The following is a 21,582-nucleotide window of genomic DNA, read 5'->3' as shown; positions in this document are numbered from 1 at the left end:
TACAGGTGCCTGCCACCACACCTGGCTAATTTTTGTATTTTTAGTAGAGATGGAGTTTCACCATGTTGACCAGGCTGGTCTCAAACTCCTGACTTCAGGTGATCCACCTGCCTTGGCCTCCCAAAGTGCTGGGATTACAGGCGTGAGCCACCGTGCCTTTCTTTCTTTCTCTCTATCTCTCTCTTTCAAGATAAGAGAGACCTAAGGATGTTTAAATAGTAAGGAGAAATCACAGCGAGGGAGACCTCGTGGATAGGGTATATGCTGTGGGCACACACGGATGCCCTGGATTGTCTGGGGTCGCAGGAGGGCAGCACAGTGGGCATCCGTCCCGAGGTTAGGCCAGAAGCATGTGTCACGGTCATCCCTTTTACAGAGAGGAGACCCAGGCACGTGGAGTTAAGTGTAACCTACCTAAGGTCATACAAATACTGAGACACGGTAGCCCAGGCCGAGAACGCAGGTATCGCTGTCCTGGGCCCTCCTTCCAGTGCCGGGATGAGAAAGAGCTGAAGGGCAGCTCTGTCAGCACCATGGTAGGTGGGGAATGCCACAGGTACTTACAAGTGGACACCTGGAATGCAATTCCCACACGGCCAACAAAAGAACTCTCCCACATGACTTTGGAACGTTCTACTGGACATCACAGAGGTAAAACGTCCATTTATAATTATCTATATCAAGATTCGAACTCCCTTTCTAAAATAAACACAGCGGGGTTTTGCACGATTTTAACACATGCTGAGTTGTCTAGGAACACCATTAGCATGCAAACTGGAGGGGATACTGTACTCTGTGTTCTTTGGAGCTTTACCAGGAATGGTTCAGCATTTTGGAAAGTCACGTCAACCCCAGCAGCACCTCTCCTGGTATCTGAGTCACTCACACAATACACCTGTATCTTGTGGGTGTTTGTGGATGTTACATTCTCGGCGAGTCTATGCAAAGGTTCAAGCATCTGACTGCATCCTTCTACCTTCTGTATGGTTGTGCCCAAGCAAGCACATATTAGAATACATAATGATGTACTGCTGGGGCTCAGAAACCAATACCTCCAGGTCTCTCTGACCTTCTCCCCACTACCCATCAACTCTCCCAAAGGAGGATGAAGTTCTCTGAAGTTCCTTTATCTGCCTAAGATGCAGATCCACCAAAGAGAACAATTGTTTTTTCTTCTCCTCTGTAAGACCAAGAATGTAACCACATCTGAAAACCACACCTGAACAGACCCTTTACAAGTTAATGTCTGTTCCTGATCCATTCGTTCCTCCCTCGTAATCTTTTATTACCCAGCAACAGAATTCCTCATTGCCCCTCTCCCATACCTGGTTTGCCAAGACGTTCTGTAAGCTTCTGAGCCACGATGGAGGGTGGGCAATCACTCTGTGGTTCTCCCCGTACACACATTAGTAGAGTTTATGTGCTTTTTCTCCAATTAATCTGAGTTTTGTGAGTTGATTTTTCAGCAAACCTTCAGAAGGCAAAGGGGAGACTTTGCTTTGACCCCTACAGTATTATAATTAACTTTCCCTTATTTCTTTCTCCTTTAGAGTATGGTTGAGGCATTATACTGACTCTTAAAAACTTATATTTACAAATATTTACTAAATAAAAGACAAGGCTACCATTTCAGATAATGTGCCCTAAAAGCAAGGGAAACTGCAATGCCAAGAAAGACGAAGGAGTGAGCAGAATTAAGGTGGCTTCAAGTGATCAATCTCTCAGAATAAAGGCAATGTGTTTTGTTGTTGCTGGTTTTTCTTTTTTAAGACGGAGTCTCCCTCTGTCGCCCAGGCTGGAGTGCAGTGGGGCGATCTCGGCTCACTGCAGCTTCCATCTCCTGGGTTCAAGTGATTGTCCTGTCTCAGTCTCTCGAGTAGCTGGGATTACAGGTGCACACCACCATGCTTGATTATTTTTTTTTGTATTTTTAGTAGAGACAGGGTTTCACCATGTTGGTCAGGCTGGTCTTGAACTCCTGACCTCAGGTGATCCACCCACCTTGGCCTCCCAAAGTGCTGGGATTACAGGCAGGAGCCACTGAGCCCAGCCAAGGCAATGGCTTTATTTATTGTATTAGTTATTTAATTTTAGAAACCAGGTCTTGCTCTGTTGCCCAGACTGGAGTTCAGCGATGTGATCACAGGTCACCATAAACTCAAACTCCTGGGTTCAAGCAATCTTCCTGCCTTAGCCTCCCAAGTAGCTAGGACTACAGGCACATGGCCAACACCCAGGTAATTTCTTAATTTTTTTGTAGATATGGGGTCCTGCTATGTTGCTCAGGCTGGTCTCAAACTCCTGGCCTCAAGTGATCCTCCTGCCTCGGCCTCCCAAAGCACTGGGATTATAGGCAGCGGCCACTGTGCCCCACTAAAGGTCTTTTATTGATATCAGCTAGGTACACAGACAATGTAGTCAACCTATGGAGCTTAAGAAAACTATTCAGTTTGGCACCTTTGGGAAATTTCATTTCCCTGACTAATTCAAATTACATTACATCTCAGCATTTTCCAGCGTAATGACAATAGGTAGAAGACCACAAGTTATCTGAAGAGGCCAGGGAGATCATAAATGTTTCAATGTCTGGAGGCAAAGATTGTTTAGATGAAGTCAAATAAATAGGTGCCAGGTTTGGTCTGTGGAATATCTTCCTTAATGGACAAGAAGATGAGTAAACAGTATGTAAGAGGATGCTTTAGTATATTTATGGAAAATGCTATATCGTGAGGAAGCATGGACAGGAATAGGGGTAGAGAAGTGATGATCCCAGAAGACCTCCAATAGGTTAAAAAGGCAGTGTCAGAAATACTTACGGCTCAGACTCTGAGAAGGGCTGGTTATTTAATGGTGGGGGAAATGCAGCCTCAATTCCCACAAGTATGACCACCACTGCTAAACAGGAACAAAGGGTAAAAAAATATATATATGCCCTTCAATTGAGAGGATAGCTGATTCATGGGTCCTCCACCATCTGAGGACACCTGGGAGCTGAGGATTAAGGAGGGGAGTGGTCTCCTGGCCAGTGGAAGGTCCAGAAACAGGACTTTTTAGGCCTGGCTCTTCCATTGACACTTGTGACTCTCAGTCATAGCTCCTGTACAGTTTCTGCATCAAAAAAGTAAATAAAGGTACAGTCTCTGCCTCTAGTGCCAGCTACTCACGTGGGAGGATCCCTTGAGCTATGATCACACCACTGCACTCCGGCCTGGGCAACAGAGTGAGACCCTGTCTCTTAAAAAAGAACAAATAAATAAAAAACAAGAGGCCGTGTGTGGTGGCTCACACCTGTAATCCCAGCACTTTGGGAGGCCAAGGTGGGTGAATCACGAGGTCAGGAGTTCAAGACCAGCCTGGCCAACAAGGTAAAACCCTGTCTCTACTAAAAATACAAAAATTAACTGGGCGTGGTGGTGTATGCCTGTAATCCTAGCTACTCAGGAGGCTGAGGCAGGAGAATCGCTTGAACCCAAGAGGCAGAGGTTGCAGGTGAGCTGAGATCTCACCACTGCACTCCAATCAGGACAACAAGAGCGACACTCTGTCTCAAACAAAACAAAACAAAATAAAAAACACAACAGAACACCTTAGATTCCATTATTGTGCATTTCTGTGTTGCTTTTATGATTTTCCATGTGCATTTGGATATTTTTTAAAGTTTTAAAACATCCAGTCAAAGCAGCTATAGGAATTAACCAGCAAATTGACTCAAATGAGTAGCTGCATCACCTTCCAGATGAAAGTAGAGGAACAATGTTCATTTGGTATCCAAAGAAACATCCAGGTATAGGAAATGCCTCCAGGTATACTTGGAGGTTAAAAATAATAATAATAACAACAAAGAAAATGCTTCTAGGAACCAGCTTCTCCGCATGAACTAACTTGGCCTAGGGGCAACAGGTCCCAACTAGCTTAAACTGAAGTGCAAACCTCCAGCAAGTCCCCCCCACCCTGAGGACACACCAGTTCATTCGAGAGTCACGACAGTGGGGTTAGGAGAAATGGAGGGATTGACCCACAGGCTAGAACTAGAGTGAGACAAGATAGGCACTCAGCTCAGGCACAAAATTTAAGGGAGTGCCAAAATATTTACTAATCAAGATAAATGATATTTTATTATTTTCGTTTATTTATTTTTGAGACAGGGTCTTGCTCTGTTGGCCAGGCTGGAGTGCAGTGGCATGATCATAGGTCACTGCAGCCTTGACCTCCTGGGCTCAAGTGATCCTCCCACCTCAGCCTCCCAAGGTGCTGGGATTACAAGCATGAACTACTGCACCCAGCCAAGATAAATAATATTTTTAAAAATCAAGTTGGTAAGCCATGGCCACAGGCTATAGTTATATTGGAGCCAGGGCTGAGATTAGGGACAGGCCAATGAGGCAGGGTCCCAGGTGAGGTTCTGTAATGTTTGAAGAGCCCAAAGACCTGTCCCACTCCAGTGCCAATGGCATCTCTGTTGAGGAAGGTCATATAGCACCAAAGTCCCCTATCTAAAACCCCTGGAATTCAGAATTTTAAAGATTTTTAAAAAGGTAATGTGGAGCACATATCATAAATTACATAATCCTCACAGCAGGGTCTGGGGCAGCACCCACTAATCAAGCACATTCATGTTTCTATGGTGACATCTATGAATATTCATACTGTGTGGTGTGAGCCTCTGTTAGACCAAGTCAGATTTTGCCGTCACTTGAGTGAAAGAAAAGCTTTTGGTTTTATAGTGCTTCAGATTTCAAAATTGCAGAGAAAGGACTGTGGGCCTTAACAGCATGACGTTAGGTCTCCCAAAGGAAAAAGGCAACAGGCTGTGGCTCATGCCTGATTACAGGCTGTGGCTCATGCCTGTAATCCCAGCACTTTGGGAGGCCAAGGTGGGCAGATTACCTGAGGTCAGGAGTTTGAGATCAACCTGACCAACATGGAGAATCACCATCTCTACTAAAAATACAAAAATTAGCCGGGTATGTTAGCATACGCCTGTAGTCCCAGCTACTTGGGAGGCTGAGGCAGGAGAATCACTTGAACCTGGGAGGTGGAGGTTGCAGTGAGCCGAGATCGTGCCATTGCACTCCAGCCTAGGCAACAGAGTGAGACTCTGTCTCAAAAAAAAAAAAAAAGAAAGAAAGAAAAAAATGCAACAGATAGGACCCAAACTTTTGTTATAAATGTGTGCTAAAAAGAGAACTGCAAAGTCCTTGCTGGTGATCACCCAGAAGGTGAGTTCTTCTTCTTCTTCTTCTTCTTTTTTTTTTTTGAGACTGAGTTTTGCTCTTGTTGTCCAGGCTGGAGTGCAATGGCATGATCTCGACTCACTGCAACCCCCACCTCCCAGGTTCAAGCAATTCTCCTGCCTCAGCCTCCCAAATAGCTGGGATTACAGCCATGCCCCACCACGCCTGGCTAATTTTGTACTTTTAGTAGAGATGGTGTTTCTCCATGCTGGTCAGGCTGGTCTCAAACTCCTGACCTCAGGTGATCCGCCCACCATGGCTCCCAAAGTGCTGGGATTACAGGCATGAGCCACCGTGCCCGGCCCCAGAAGGTGGTTTCTAAAGGTCAGTCAAGGCCAAAACAGAGTGGTCACAGGGCTTATTTCCCAGCAGCCAACCAACTAACCTTATTAAATGCCTTCTGTGTGTAAAACCTTGTACAGGGTCCTGAAATGTATTAAGATACACAAAACAGAGTTCTAGCCTTCAGGAGCTTAAAAATTAGTGGAGACAATATGGCAAGCAAAACAACCATGGAATATTAAAAAACTGAAGGAATATCATCTGGACCCACCCCTTAAAGATGAAACCAACGTTCAGAGAAGTTGAGAGCCTTGCATAAGTTAGCAGACAAGCAGATAACCGGATGCTAACAAGCAGATAGTGGCACTGCACGAAGAGATCAGGATCTGTGTTTGCCAACTCTTGTTCACTGCCCTTTGCATAAACGCACATAATAATTGTGACCTGGTGATAAATCATAAGAGTAGTTAAAAGATCCTAACAGAAGTGGTTTTGTTTAAATGCACTTTTGCAGCAGAAATGGTCTCTGGCTTCTAAAAGGACTACAATTTGGGTAGGCAGCAAGGCAGGTGAGTGCCCTTCAGGCATTGGAACAACTGAAGCAGGGGTGGGTGTGTGTATGCCAGATTAGTTGTTCAAGTGGATTAGGCTCTGGGAAAGGGCATAGAAGGAGCTCCTGGGGGTGCTGGGGAGATACTTTTGGAAAAGAATGTAAAGGCTATGGAGAGCTTGAATGCCAGGGCGAAGGATGTCAATTATCTCCGAAGGTAGCATTTCCCATCCCTGCATGCCACCTTCATGACTCGGCATGGCTACCCATTCATTGCCCTATGGGAAATGACAGAGGGTGGTACTCTGGAGTACTCTGGAGTCAGATTAGTAATCTGGAGTCAGATTCTTTCACAATCTGGAGTCAGATTCTTTCCATTCGAATCCCGGCTTTGACACCAATTATGTGACTTGGACATGCTGCTTCACCTCTCTGCCTCACTTTATTTATTTATTTATTTATTTTTCATTCATTCATTCATTGAGACAGAGTCTAGCTCTGTCGCCCAGGTTGGAGTGCAGTAGTGCGATCTCGGCTCACTGCAACCTCCGCCTCCCGGGTTCAAGCAATTCTCCTGCCTCAGCCTCCCGAGTAGCTGGGATTATAGACGCCCTCCACCACGCCTAGCTAATTTTTGTATTTTTAGTAGAGACAGGGTTTCACCATGTTGACCAGGCTGGTCTCGAACTCCTGACCTCGTGATCCGCCCACCTCAGCTTCCCAAAGTGCTAGGATTACAGGCGTGAGCTACTGCGCCCGGCCTATTTTTTAATTTTTACTTATTTATTTATTTATTTTATTTTATTTATTTATTTATTTTTTGAGACAGGATCTCACTCTGTCACCCAGGCTGGAGTGCAGTGGTGCAATCTCGGCTCACTGCAGCCTCTGCTTCCTGGCTTCAAGCGATTCTCCTGCCTCAGCGTCCTGAGTAGCTGGGATTACAGGCGCCCACCACCATGCCCGGATAATTTTTGTACTTTTAGTCAATTTGGGGTTTCACTATGTTGGCCAGGTTGGTCTCAGACTTCTGAACTCAAGTGACCCACTTGCCTCAGCCTCCCAAAGTGCTGGGGTTGCAGGCGTGAGCCACTGTGCTCAGGCTCAGTTTATTTCTTTGTAAAATAGAGAAAATATAAGTAACTTCCTCATGAGGACTAAGTGAGAAAGCATGTTTACTGTACTACAAACAGCAACCTGGCATTATAAGTTATCAATAAATGTCAGTTGTTGTCATTAACCTTTTTATTTAAGTCAGTTTTTTTTTCAGTTAAATATGTACTGTAGCCTTATTCTAAGCAATAATATCCATGAAATCATGGGCTTATTGTGACAATGATGGTTTTGATGATACACATATAACAAGATGTTAAATCAAAAAGTCTTAACTAAGGCAGCAAGATGCAACAGGTATAATGTGCGTAAGTGTGACACCAGAGAAGGACGCGCATTTTCAAAAGAGGTGCGCAAGGGCCCCTCTCTCAAGCTGAGGGTATAGACGGTCAGAATGGGCAGGGACTGGGGAAGAATCTTTGTGGAGGAACTTTGGGGTTGCTGTTAGTGTGCTGTGATATCTCACCCTATCCCCATAGAGAACTGGCCCTCCTATCAAGTTGGTGAGAGGGGGATTCACCAGGACCGCTCAGGAAACTTGATGTCTGTCCCCTCCAACTGGGAGGACATGGTGGACTTGCACCTGACCACCTATTGAGACATCCAAAGGATGGGACACAAGTTGGCCATCTGCTGTTGGAGGAGCCAAGGGAGACTGCTGAGCTGGGGTCAGCCTGCCTTCCCAGGTTCACTGCGCCCAGGGATGTGTCATTGTTTCCTTGGACCAATGCGGGCCACATGCACTAATGTGGGCTGGCTTGAGGTCAGAGCAGGTCTTCTCTGAGATGGCCCCTTGGGCAGACTGAAGGACTTTAGCTGAAAGAGGCTAGAGAGGTGAACCACTGGATTTCAGGGGCTGAGGAAGGAGCAATGATCTAGAATAGAGGAGAATTTGCTTTTTTTTTTTTTTTTTTTGAGACAGAGTCTTGCTCTGTCTCCCAGGCTGGTATGCAGTGGTGCAATCTCAGCTCACTGCAACCTCCGCCTCCAGGGTTCAAGCAATTCTTCTGCATCAGCCTCCCTGGAATTACAGGCACCTGCCACCACGCCTATCTAATTTTTGTATTTTTAGTAGCGACAGGGTTTCCGCCACGTTGGCCAGGCTGGTCTTGAACTCTGACTTCGGGTGATCAGCCCATCTCAGCCTCCCAAAGTGCTGGGATTACAGGTGTAAGTCACCTCATCTGGTGATAATTTGCTCTTTTCAAGACAATAGAAGTGAGATATCCCAGCGATTGGGAGGGTAGGGAGGGTTCTCTGAGAATCTGATAAAAATATGGACCAGGAAGCTGGAAACCAGCAGACAATGTACCCAGTGAGCACTTTCCTGCCCCTCCCAGTCCAGTGACAAAGGAGTAGATGTATTTTTATTTTATTTTATTTTTTAGTTTTTTCCATGAGACTCTGCTTCATAGATTGGGTATATTATGTACTTAGTTGAGACTATGCACTTAAAGTGATCACAGAACCTTCTCCTATGAATAACCAGAAAAGTTACAGGGCCTAAGTTTTCACCCTAGACCAGGGAAAGAACTAATCCCACTGGATAAACATAAAGAGACAGTGGGAGGCAAAATTAAGTTGCTTGATGAGTACATTCCAATGAGTCATGTTTCTTTATACTCATTAGAAACATAGCTATTAAAATGAAATGTTTGTCCCTGTACCAAATGAAATCACCTCTCATCCCCCCGGTAGCATGGTACCACCATTAGAAATAATGGAGATAGGGGAATAAGAGCTGAGGAGAACATAAGATAGGCAGGGATGGAAAATATTGGTTTGGTGGGTTCAATGGGAACTCATTTGCTCCTCAACCTTGAATATGATGAAATGAAAATAGAAGATGTACCAAGGAATGAAATAATCCAAGGGTCCTTAGAAAATGGCTTTGTTTGGACCAGGTGTGGTGGCTCATGCCTGTAATCCCAGCACTTTGGAAGGCCAAGGCAGGCAGATCATGAGGTCAAGAGATCGAGACCATCCTGGCCAACATGGTGAAATCCTATCTCTACTAAAAATACAAAACTTAGCTGGGGGTGGTGGCGTGCACCTGTAGTCCCAGCTACTCAGGAGGCTGAGGCAGGAGAACCTCTTGAACCCAGGAGGCAGAGGTTGCAGTGAGTCGAGATTGCACCACTGCACTCCAGCTTGGCAACAAAGCCAGATTCCATTTAAAAAAAGAAAGAAAGAAAGAAAAAGACTTGTTCAAAGGGAACTGAAGACAGCCTAGCCCTAGCCCAATTCCATGAACAAAGAAGACGTGTCCCCTGAGTCCCTGGGCTGAGTATATGGCTTAGCCTTGCCCTTTCAGGTAGTTAGGGCAACAGAGGGGGTATATTCTCACTAACATTGAGTTGCCCAGAAAGCATCAGCTACATTAGCAAGGTGCTAATATAGGTGGTGCACCTATAGTCCTAGCTACTCAGGAGGCTGAAGTGGGAGGATTGCTTGACCCCAGGAGTTCAAGGCTACAGTGAGCTATGATTGTGCCACTGCACTCCAGCCTGGGTGACAGAATAACATGCTGTCTCTAAAAAACAAAAACAAAAAAATACCAACCAGAGACCACAAGTTCTGGAGACCCAAGTGGCAGAGGAGCAGGGATAGGGGGAAGAATCCTGGACTGAAGCAGGCCCTGGAGTCCCCAGGGTCTCAGTCTTTTGCCCAAGCTGGAGTGCAGTGGTGCGGTCACAGCTCACTGTAGCCTTGACCTCCCGGGCTTAAGTGATCCTCCCACCTCAACCTCCCAAGGAACTGGGAGTACAGACATGCGCCACCATGCCCAGCCAATTTTGTGTAGAGATAAGGTCTCACTGTGTTGCTTAGGCTAGTCTTGAACTGGCAAGGGATTCTCCTGTTTCCGTCTCCCAAAGTGCTAGGATTACAGGCATGAGCCACTCTGCCTGGCTCAGTTTACGTTTTAAGACAAGACATAAGGGTTGCTCCCCATGACATTGGAATGGTGAGTATAAGGGTGTACAGACACCACCTCTCTGGTGCCCCACTGAAGTGGTGAAAAGAGTAATGACTGGGCTGGGCATGGTGGCTCAAGCCTGCAATCCCAGCACTTTGGGAGGCTGAGGCGGGCGGTTCGCCTGAGGTTGGGAGCTCCAGACCAGCCTGACCAACGTGGAGAAATCCCGTCTCTACTAAAAACACAAAATTAGCCAGGTGTGGTGGCGCATGCCTCTAATCCCAGCTACTCGGGAGGCTGAGGCAGGAGAATTGCTTGAATCCGGGGCCCAGAAACTAGGTTGGAGGATGAAGATTGGGGTCAAGAATCTGCAAAGATAAGCTTCTATGACTAGTGACAGTAGGATAACAGAAAGAAAAATGTTGCCCAAACAGACCGTTAAGCAAGAGGAAAATTTTGGTATCAAAATTAAATGGGGTTTATGAGATATATTCCTATGCCAAGCAGAAAGCATGTTCCCTTTACAGTAACTCCCAGGCCATCTGGTCTACTTCCCTACTGCAGGGTACAGACCTCTCCTTACTGAACATTCATTGAGATGATGTTTTTCAAATAAGAATCTGTACTTCTGTCTCCTTTTAACTAGTTGTGTTTAATCCACATCAACTCTCTCTCTTTTTTTTTTTTGAGACGGAATTTTGCTCTTGTCCAGGCTGCAGTGCAATGGCCAATCTCAGCTCACTGCAACCTCCACCTCCCAAGTTCAAGTGATTCTCCTGCCTCAGTCTCCCAAGTATCTGGGACTACAAGCACTAGCTGCTATGTACAGCTAATTTTTGTATTTTTAGTAGAGATGGGGTTTCACTATGTTGCTCAGCCTGGTCTTGAACTCCTGACCTCAGGTGATCCACCCGCCTTGGCCTCCCAAAGTGCTGGGATTACAGGTGTGAGCCACTGTGCCCGGTCAATTCTCCTTTTTATATGTTAACCTATACTGCCTCCACTTTTACCCTCTCCCAAACATTTGTTCTATCATCTGATCCAAGCTTATAAAACACAATAGATTCAGACTGGCTGGGAAATGTGGCTCATCCCTGTAATCCTAGCACTTTGGGAGGCTGAGGCAGGAGGATTGCTTGAGGCCAGGAGTTTGAGGTCAGTCTGTGCAACAAAGGAAGTTATAGAGACTCTGTCTCCATATAAACAATTTAAAAAGTAGCCAGGTGTGGTGGCACATGCCTGTAGTTCTAGGGAGGCTGAGACAGGAGGATCGCTTGAACCCAGGATTTCAAGGCTGCAGTGAGCTATGACTGTGCCACTGCACTAAAGCCTGGGTGACAGAGAGAGACCCCATCTCTAGAAATATTTTTTATTAAAAAAAAAAAAGAATCAGATAGATCTCAGTTCAAGTCCCAGTTTAGACACTTACTAGCAGTATGATATGTGTGATCACTTTATCTTACAGAGCCTCAGTGTTTCCAGCTGTTAGATGGGTATAATTAATAGTAGCTATCTCACTGCTGTGAGAAAACAACATATGTAAATGCTTAGCCTAATAAACGGTGGCTGTCATTGTTATTGCCATGATCACTGAAGCCAGCTGAAGCTCTATTTGTGGAATTAAGTCTCAGAGGGCTGAAATGGGCTGTCCAAGGTCACACAAGTGAGTGAGTCAGGGAGGGATCCCAGATTTCCTGATTCCTGAAGCCTTTGCCAACCATCAGCTCACACACAAACGAATCATTGCCCAATGACCTAGAAATCAGGGTATCTGATCACATCCAAGTACCACAGCTGGTGATTTAATAAGCACTCACCATGTGTGCAGGCTATATGAAAGCTTTACAGCATCTATAGGTCAGTATAAGAAGGTCATCTCATTGCTTATGCCAAGACAAAAAAAAGGAAACAAGACAAAAATCTGGAACCTCTATTGTGTTTTGCCCAGTGGTAATGATATTTCTTGTCCATATTTTCTTTAAGAAAGTAGATGAGGCTGGGAGCGGTGGCTCAAGCCTGTAATCCCAGCACTTTGGGAGGCCCAGACGGGCGGATCACGTGGTCAGGAGATCGAGACCATCCTGACTAACACGGTGAAACCCCGTCTCTACTAAAAAATACAAAAAACTAGCCGGGCGAGGTGGCGGGCGCCTGTGGTCTCAGCTACTTGGGAGGCTGAGGCAGGAGAATGGCGTAAACCCGGAAGGCGGAGCTTGCAGTGAGCTGAGATCCGGCCACTGCACTCCAGTCCGGGCGACAGAGCAAGACTCCGCCTCAAAAAAAAGAAAGAAAGTAGATGAAAGTAAGACCAATGCTCTGGTTGCCTTATTCCTGACTTCGAAAAGGCCTTTTTGATTGGGAACAAGGAGGAGAGAGATCCTAAGGACTTAGGGACTAAAATGGGGTTTGGCCAAGGATAGCAATGAAAAAGGAGATGGGGGTTGTCAGTGGGCTGAAAACAAGTCCCTGTCAGTGCTCTGAAGAATGGCAGTTATTGTCAGCAAGGTGGGCTTCTCGCTGCACCAGGGCCTGTCCCTCCACTGACTGTGCAAGCAATGAAACCATGGAGCCCCAGGAAGCACATTTTATCTTGAAGCATGAATCACCCCTCAGAAGTCTAGAAAAGAATCCTCTCTTTGTGGCCCTTCAATCTCCTTGGCCGGCATCCCTAGCTCCTCAGGGCTGATGTCAAGGCCTTACTAAAACCCAGGGTGAGTGACCTTTCCGATGGAAACAGATCATTCCAGAAGCTCATGTGACAGGGGTGCCTCTTAATAACTGAAAGGAAACAATGAATGAATGGGCCAGCTAGATGGCATTCGTCATTCAAGTCTAACTGCAAAAGCAGTCAGAAGTGGATAATCCAGTATGTTCTGAATGAGGGGCTTTTGGGAAGCAAAGGAGTGGCAGAAAGTGATCTCTCCCCTCATCTTTTCATATTTATTAGCTCTCCCTACATTAATTGAAAGCTGAAGTCTTATTTAAAAAAACAAAAAACAACAACAACAAAAAAAACTGTCATGCTTCTAGAAGATGGAGCAACCGGAAGGAGCAATCTGAGGACCCGAGACCCGTCGGTGTAGACGGTTTGCCCTCATTTCAAAGATGCTGTCTCTTCTACAATACCAGCCACACTGGGAGGCAAGAATCCTGAAAAAATATTAAACTCCCTACTGGGGAGCCAGCAGAGTAAAGGACGGTGAAAAGCTGGATGTTCAGAAACGCAAATTGTCAATGACTTTGGTTGCTCCTCAAACTGCCAGACTGGATTGTGATCCAAAGGTAAGTGCAAGCACCAAAATCAGAGGAGGGTGGAAAGTCGCCTTTCAGAACCATCCTTTGAAGGAGCAGGGGGTCAGCATCACTCTGTCACCTCAACTCCACTACATTTATACATAGGGGAACTGATGTTAAAATGAACATGAAGTGTAGCCTCACAGGGGAGGAGAGCCGAAGTCCACACTACGTATAAATGCAGCCTGATGAATGTGAAAACAGGGAAAGGAGCAAACCCTCTTTTCTAGCCTGGAAATGTGATGGTTGACTTTGCCTCAGTTCTATCTATGGATGTGTGTCTCGGGGTGCAAACCACTGCCTTTTCCTTGAATCACAGCAGCATGGGGCATCCCACAGCTCAAAGTCTGAGGCAAATACACATCTTGAACCAAACACCCTGGTATGTAAATTCTACAAGTGCATCTTTATCTTATAGCAGAAAAGTATAACCTATGGATCTACTCAGGTACTTGATTTTAAATGCCCTTAAATCCCAGGAAAGGAAAACTTCCCCAACACATGCATTCTCACACACCACAGCCAGTGTGCCAACTCTCAGTGGGACTCAGTTTCCCTAAGGGCAAGCAAACCAAAAGTGCCCCCCTCATACCCCTTCCCTAGAAATCAGCTTTCACTTTACTTTTCAAAGACAAAGCCTGATTTCTGAGAAGTGATGTAGAGTAAGAAGAAGATCTGGCCAACAGAGGCTGAAATTCCTCAGCTCAGAACATGAGAATCCCGTCTGATATTCCCACCTTAGCTAGGTGTTGCCACAAAGGGAGATAAGACTTTGCCAGGTCAGAGATTATCCTCGCCTTAAAAGGAAGGTTTCTGCAATTGAAAAATATACCCAAACCACCTTATCTGTACATGGGAGGTGGGGAGAGGAGGGAGGAGAAGAGTAAAAGGATACAAACTTGAAAACAGCCAGGCTCTGGGAGGGTTAGCTATCCCTTCCCTCCCCTCAAGGACAGCCAGATCTGATATAGTTGCCGATAAGATCAAGCTGCCTCACTCTACTGCCCTTACCCAGGTCTCTCCTTATGACATCAGAGTCCCCAACATCATTGGAGACCCTCCTCAGAAACTAGAGGCTGACAGTCACTAACATTCTAGCTGGAAACTGTCTACCACGAAAAAGTCCACCAGGAAGGAGCTCCTGGGAGGTAGGCAGAAAAAAACACTTGCTGCTTAAGTGCCGCAGCAAGAGCTTTTCTGATAAAAACTACACTTTTAAAACCAACACTGAGCTTTGCCTACCACAAAAGCTGTAATTTGGTCCCTTCCTGTAAAATGACACCTTTCCCTTTAGAAACAATATGTAAATCTGATACAACCAAAATAAACACAGTATAATGCTCATTAACTCATTTAATATCTAACATTCAAGGACTTGAGGGTCTTAACTCACTTATAAATGTAAAAATTAATGCCTCATCACTTCAAAACAGGAAGTTAGGAGACTATCAATTTCCCATCAGTATATTTGGGGAACATGCCACAGAAAAGTACATCCTCTCACCACTGGAGGCTCGGAGGTCGGGCCTCCATATCATTACTCTCAGCTCCGAATAAACAGCTTGGGATAAACCAATAAAGCCCCTCCAATGGGGACTTGAGTGATAATCAACCCTGCCTGCCCTGTTAGAGTGGGAAGGTCCATAGGAGTGGGCCTAGCTGTGCTTCTCTGGTCTAGTACCTGCATCTGACTTTAGCCACAAATTGCAGGGCCACAAATCTATAGCTCAGGGGACTCAGTTTTCTCCTGCTACTCCTTATTGGTCCTGGAACCTCCCTTGCTCCTGTACCTATAAGTGATCAAAATCAACACTAAAGAAAGCCTGTCGTCCTCACCCAACGCCTGCCACGCTCTCTCTCCAGTTGCCTATATCTGTCTCCAAACACAAAACTGAGGGATGGGGGCTAAGAGTCATCTCAGCACACCCCTGAGCAAGGTGTCTCTAGAGCAAAGTGTCCTGGCAGGCCCACCCTGGCCCAAGCTACTTGTATCATTAGCTCATTCACATGAGCAGGCGGGAGAGTCCTCCACTAGTCCTGGGCCCTCCAGTGCCTTCTGTCTCACAGGCAAGCAGATGTATCTGTCTTCCAACCAGGGAAAAAAATCTGAGCTCCCAAAGGGCTGTCCTGCCACAGGATAGGAGCTGGTGGTCACATGTAAGCCAGCACAGAACTGGAGGCACCTTGTTCCTGGAGACACAAGGCCAAGGACCGGGGACCTGGAAACTGGCCCATTTGTTTTCTAGAGAGAAAGACACTGTACCACCCCCAAGGCAGGTTGCTTGGCCCTCCCTTGACCCCTCTTCCTGGAACAGCAGAGAGAAACTCAGGCCTCTCAATTACCCAAGGCTGATAGCCACGGCAACAGCTCACTTATTACTAGGGTGCTGAGAACACACGAGAATTGGTGAGCAGAGCCCCAAGGTTACACCAGCAGACAGCTCCCTGGGGTCCTGCTCTTTCCCTCCAGGGAGAGCCTTGAGCAGTGCCTGAACACCCTGCCCTCCTACCTCCAAGCTCTGTACCTAAGGCAGCCAAACACCCCCAGGGAAACCCTGGGGAAAGAAAGGAGACAGTCCCGGGAAGGAAGGGAAGGGGGTTGGTTTCTGACTGAGCATAGAAAGAGGGAAAGGAAGACACCTGGGAAAGAGGCCAATGTCTCCCTACCCTTGCCAGGAACCGGGCTGTAACACTTCCCATCTCAGCCAGGCATCTTTCACGGAGGACGAGAGATCAGGGAGGGCAGGTGAAGAGCTGGCAGCCAGGGGGCTGGGCTGGGCCCCGGGACACGGACCTGGGGAGTCGAGGGCGTCTAGGTGTGGGGTCCACCATCACCCAGTTTTTCCATGCACCCTGGGGAGAAGGCTGCGGGGTCCTTTTGGCAGCGTTCCCTTCCCTTCAGCAAAGTCCTCAGCCTCTAACTAGGAGGGTCCGTGGTTCCCACTCCAAAGCCCTGGCTCCCCAGCTTCCACTCAGACTGTCACCCCCTTCCAACCTCCTGAGGTGGCCTCCTGGGTGCTCTCCGCCCGGAAGAAGAGGAGGTGTCAACCTTCCGCTGCCCCTCGCTTCCCCCGACACCCCTTTGTTTCAGGCGGGGAAAGTTGCCAACGCGCACCCCCTTCCTCAACACGCCCCCCTGTGCGCCCATCCCCCGCAGGGAATCCAAGCCCGGGCGCACCATCTATCTAATCTGCGGCTCGCTCTCGAACCGGGGCAGCAGCCTCGAAACCGAAAGCAAAGAGGAAGCGGGATCAGCCAGAGCCCCAAGTCCGGTCGCCCGGTCTTCTCCATCACCGTCCCCATCGCCCGCGCCCCCTGTGCTCGGGGCTGCCGGCCCCGCGCGGCCACCTCTCCCGGCGGTGGAAAGGCCTGTCTGCGGGCATTGGGGTACCTACCGGTGCGGGGCAGGGGCCGTGGGCAGGGGCAGGGCAGGGCTGGCCGCCTGCCGGGAGCAGGTGCGGCCAGGAGCGCAGTCTCCAGGGCTGGCTCCCGCTCCTCCTCCCGCGCCGGGACTCGGGGCGCTCTCCTGCGCCGCCTGCTCCCCGCCCCCAAACCCGGCGCTCCGGCTCCCCCCGCGCGGAGTTGCGGGCCGTGCCTCCCCCACGCCGCCTGGCACCCCCACGCCGCCTGGCACTCCCGCGCCGCGCCTAGTCCCGCATTGTGTGTCGGCGTCCGCCGCGGCGGCGCAGGGGCAGGGGGGCTGCAGCCGCCGCTGCCCGGGAGGAATGGAGCCCCCGGCGGCGGCGGCGGCACTCACCCATAGTACGGATGCGCTGCAAACTGCACATGCTCGCGTCTGACAGGCGCTCGCCCTGCCGCCCGGCTTAACTCCTTGCTCGCCCGCTCGCCGGCCCGGCCCGCTGTCCGCTCCGACCCCGCAGCCTCCCACAGCCCGGGGTCGGCCCCGCCACGGGCGTCTAGGAGCACGCCCCCTGCCTGGGCCGCGGTGCAGGTGGCTGCAGTGCAGGGCTCTTCGGCCCTCCCTGTCCTAACCAACCCGCCTGCATTTGAGTGTCTGTCAGGCCCGGAGCTTGTAGCTGGGACCAGGCGTGCAACATCCACTGTGGGTATCATTGCAGGCCTGGGCTACCTGAGGGCCACGGACTACGTGGTATGGCAGACCCACCCACCTTGTGCCAGCACTGTGGACCCTGCCGTCAGTTCATGCAAACAGCCATGTAAGGTCGTTTGTTTATCCCCATTTCCAAGAAGGAGAAACTGAGGCCTATGGAAGTTAAGGAATTTGCCTAAGGCAAAGCTCGAACCTCTAAGGCTCATGATTTGCTTTATACCATAAAGATTACAGAGAATATGTTATTTCAGAAGTCAATCTAGATTCTTTTATTGGGAGGTGGAAAATAATGAATGCCATCTGGAAAGTCTGGAAATTCCACGATGCTGAACACAGGAAATCAGCAGCTGAGGGCCCTGACTTGAGACAGGCCCCTCGGACTGGTCCTGGGTCCTGCAGAAAGGCTGAGCAGGGAGTGGGAATGACATCCAGCCCCCATTCCCACGCCAAGCCTAGGTCCTGGCACTGGGTGCCTCAGCCAAGAGGAAAGGGCATTTTGAAAATTTATAACACCCTCTGGGGGTGTCCTTTTGTCACTAACCCATCCGGAGAGAGTACCCTTTCTAATTCTCTTGCAAACCCTTTGCATGCCTAGGCCTGATCTGAGGGGTCTAATGGCTGCTTTTCAACCTAGCGGGAGGGGGGAAATGAGGAGAGAGATGACAAGAGAGGCTGAAGCTCTTTCCCCTTTTTGTAACATGCACCAGTGACAAAGCTCTCAGAAGTCCAAGGCAGCACAGAGTCTTCTAAGAAAAAGATCCTATGGTTCATCCAGCTGCTCTTGCCCCATTCTGGGCAAGAAACTAGGCTGCTTTCCTCCTGTCTGAACCTAATACGTAACCCTAATCTGATCCTGTGTCTTCCTCTAATTGTCTGATGGGGCCGTAGGTCTTCCACCAACCTCCTGTCCCTGGCCAGAATACTCAAAGATCAACCAAGGTGCCTCTCAAAGCTGGGAGTAGGAAATGTGGACAAGGAATTTCTAAGTCCATCCCCATACATATCCTGTTCTTGGGCTGGTCAAGCCATTCTTCTCAGAAGGAAAGCAGTGGGTTTCTGATGGTGGCAGAGGGAGTCATGTTGGGTTCCTCAAACAAGTACAAGAAGTAGACAGCCATGTGCTACCAGTGGCAGGAACTCTAGACTTCCCCCTGAGTTTGCTTCCTTTTCTGTAAAATGGAGATATTGCCTCATTGTAAGTATAGTATAATGACCCAAGGACATCACGCATGTAATATTCTCAGCACACAGTAGGCTTTGGATAACAGGAAAATTTGTTTTTTTGCTGGAGATAAGGCAGGAGAAGGGAGAGAGTCAGGGCTACAGGCAGGCATGTGGGCTGTCCCTAGTACACTGTCAGAGATGCAGGAGACAGTGTCTCAGGGACACGTTGGCGAGAAGCAGCTAGTCTAGCAGCAAGGTCTACCTGATGAAAAAGGTCATCCCCTGTGCCCCCTTGCCACGGAGGCATAGTACGCCTAATCTCCTTCTCTAGCTGTGGCCGGCGGCTGGCAACTGGCTCTCCCCCAGGCTCTGGGAGGCAGCATTGCGCAGAGGAAAGCACAATGGGCTGGAAAGGCTTCGGAAGATCTGAACTCCTGGCACCTTATGCATGAGGCACAGTAGGCGTGGGGCTCAGTGCTCACAATATTTTTAGGGACCCGCAAAAATGTTTGAATTTCTTTTAAACTCAGAAGCAAAAAATAAACATTGAAGTCAAAGAAAAATATTTTAATATATAATATTAATATTTTCATCCTTTAGCAGAGAAGCTCTATTGTAGAAGCCAAGATATCAGTTAGAGAATCAGAAAGAAGGGTTAGGAACTAAGGCGCAATGCATGGCATCATCCAGCCTCTACTTTCTCCAGATCTCCCATGAACTTAAATCCATGACCTGGGTTTTCCTTATTCTTTATGTTAGGGATCATTTCTTCCCAAAAAAGTTTAGATAGCAGTGCCTTACAATTGACGTATTTTCTCTCTCTGGGTAGGACAGCTATTTTTATCACCATTTTATAAACGAGGAAATTAAGGCTCAGAGAGGTTGTATGGTTTGGTTAAGGTTAGATTGCTAGTAAAGGCAGAATGCAGTGCAAACTCGGGTCTTCCGCTACCACTTCCAAGCTCCTTTCTATTTAGATCAAGAACATTTGACATAAGATCAGGCGTGCACAGGGTGGAGCAATCTGCTGTAGAAATGGACTTTAAAATAGCATCTGTAACAGTGAGGGCCCTCCCTGGCTTTTCACCCAAGGAATGCTGAAACTTACATACAGAATTGTGGGAAGGGGTGAGGAGGGTGACCCTGGGTGCAGGAGGCACAGTAATCATGGTTCTAGTGATTCAAGTACAGGACGAAGATGGAGGGGCCTGGGACAAACCACCCCTGCTGCACTAACACACACCAAAGGATACCAGCCCCTGCTTTGCCTTCGTGTCTTGTCAAAGCAAGAGGAGCAGTGCAGTGGCATGAGCCAGGAATAGACAGGCTTTGCTCAAGCAAACCTGGGTTTGAGTTCAGACTCTCCATCTTAGTTGGATGTCTTAAGGCAGTTCATTTAACTTTTCTCAGCCTATTTTTCTCATCTGCAAAATGGAAATGGCAATAATATCCAAGTCCAGGCCAGTTGTAATAGTAAGTAGGAGAATGCATATAAGGTGCTTATCATAGTGCCAGGCACATAGTATAATACATAGGTAATAAGTGGCAGTAGCTCCACCCTGTCATGTAAAGGCCCTGCCATGGTAGGCAGTGAGTGGTAGCTCCCTTCACATCTCTCTTCCACCACCCAGCAAGGACAAGAAGAGTCTTTAAAGTATCTTTATATCTCTAAAGTTCCTCGAACATGTTAGGTCCTTAGACATATATTCTGAAAGGCAAGAACTTTTCTGCCCTTCCCCCAAAGCAAACCAGCCATAAAGGGTTTGTTCTTGTCCCCCATAAGTAATTTTCTTGATTACTTTCAAAGGGAATCAGAAAGATTTCTTTATGCTTGTTAGAGAGGACTGGTTCCCGGGGGCTGCCCTCTGACCACAAGTCAGGAGAGATGTGGCTCAAGAGGGGGATTCCAGTGGAGGAACTAACCTGCAGCCCGATCAGAAAGGGTCTGGGAGGGAGACGGAGCAGGGAAATGGGACATCAAGAGAAGATCACATGCAGTCTGTTGTAGATGCTATCATAAGAAAACAAGAAGTGAGGTAGAAGCAGAGGAAGCATTGAAGTCGAAGCCAATCTTGAATTTGGAATTACTTGGATCAGCTTTACAGGAAAACAAACTGGGCAGGAAAGAACTGGGAGATGGGACGTATGGATATGGTCTTGGTGAGAATGCCAGCATTTGAAAACAGGGGGAGTTTCTTTGCAACTGCCCCTTCTTGAAATAGGAAGGAAAGGGGCATAAAGAGGCTAAGGAGTGTGAACCCAGATCACGCAGGATTCTTCGACTGCAAGCAATAGAAACCGACTTTAGCTATCTTAAGTCTAAAAAAAAATTTCATTGGAAAAGAATATGATCAGATGGCTCACATATTTAAAGGGAATGCTAGCAAAACAAACTTGAAAGGACTAGCACAGCACAAGGCCAGCTTTGGGAATCTAGGTAATGGGAAGTAATCAAGGGTCTCCTCGGGGCTGTGCTGCCAGAGCAACTAGACACCAATCTTTTCATCACTTCTGCTCAAGCGTAGAGTCAAATTTGCCTAAGTTGAGTCCTGCATTCACCTTCCCTCTTGGGCAGGGAAGGGTCCACCTGGATACTCTGGTGTAAGCCCTACTAGGCACTGCACATCGTCCTGAGTAGGGGCAAACAGTGAAAGAATTAAGGGGCTGTTACTACAAGAAGGGAAAGGCTGCCGAGTAGCCCCCCAACAGTGAATGTCCAGGACAAGGGGAAGCAAGCAGCACAGAGAATTTGTACCTGACTCAGTGGCCCTGTAAGTTTTTTTTTTTTTTTTAACTTTTCTTTGAGACAGGTTCTCATTCTATCACCCAGCATGGAGTGCAGTGGCACAATCATGGCTCACTGCAGCCTTGAACTCCTAGGCTCAAGCGATTCTCCTGCTTCAGCCTCCCAAGTAGCTGGGACTAAAGGCATATGCCACCATGCCTGGCTAATTCT

General features: G+C 47.8%; 1 protein-coding gene across 3 annotated transcripts in view; it reads right to left on the bottom strand.

The window, feature by feature from the left end:
* Positions 1–21,582, bottom strand: part of TMEM229B (transmembrane protein 229B) — a 64,232-nt gene that overhangs the window by 28,546 nt on the left and 14,104 nt on the right. Inside the window, exon 1 of one of the 3 annotated variants that reach the window (XM_011949732.1) lies at positions 17,148–17,430. The exons of 1 other annotated variant lie outside the window; for it this stretch is intronic. The gene's annotated coding sequence lies outside the window, so the exon portion shown is untranslated. Of the gene's footprint in view, positions 1–16,785; positions 17,431–21,582 lie in introns of those variants that run through there. One more of the 3 variants, XM_011949731.1, reaches the window with a different exon arrangement.

The sequence above is a fragment of the Colobus angolensis genome, unplaced genomic scaffold (assembly GCF_000951035.1).
Source record: "Colobus angolensis palliatus isolate OR3802 unplaced genomic scaffold, Cang.pa_1.0 Scaffold3, whole genome shotgun sequence".
NCBI lineage: Eukaryota > Metazoa > Chordata > Mammalia > Primates > Cercopithecidae > Colobus > Colobus angolensis.
The sequence above is the reverse complement of the archived record's forward strand: the minus strand, read 5'-3'. Positions and strand labels throughout refer to the sequence as shown.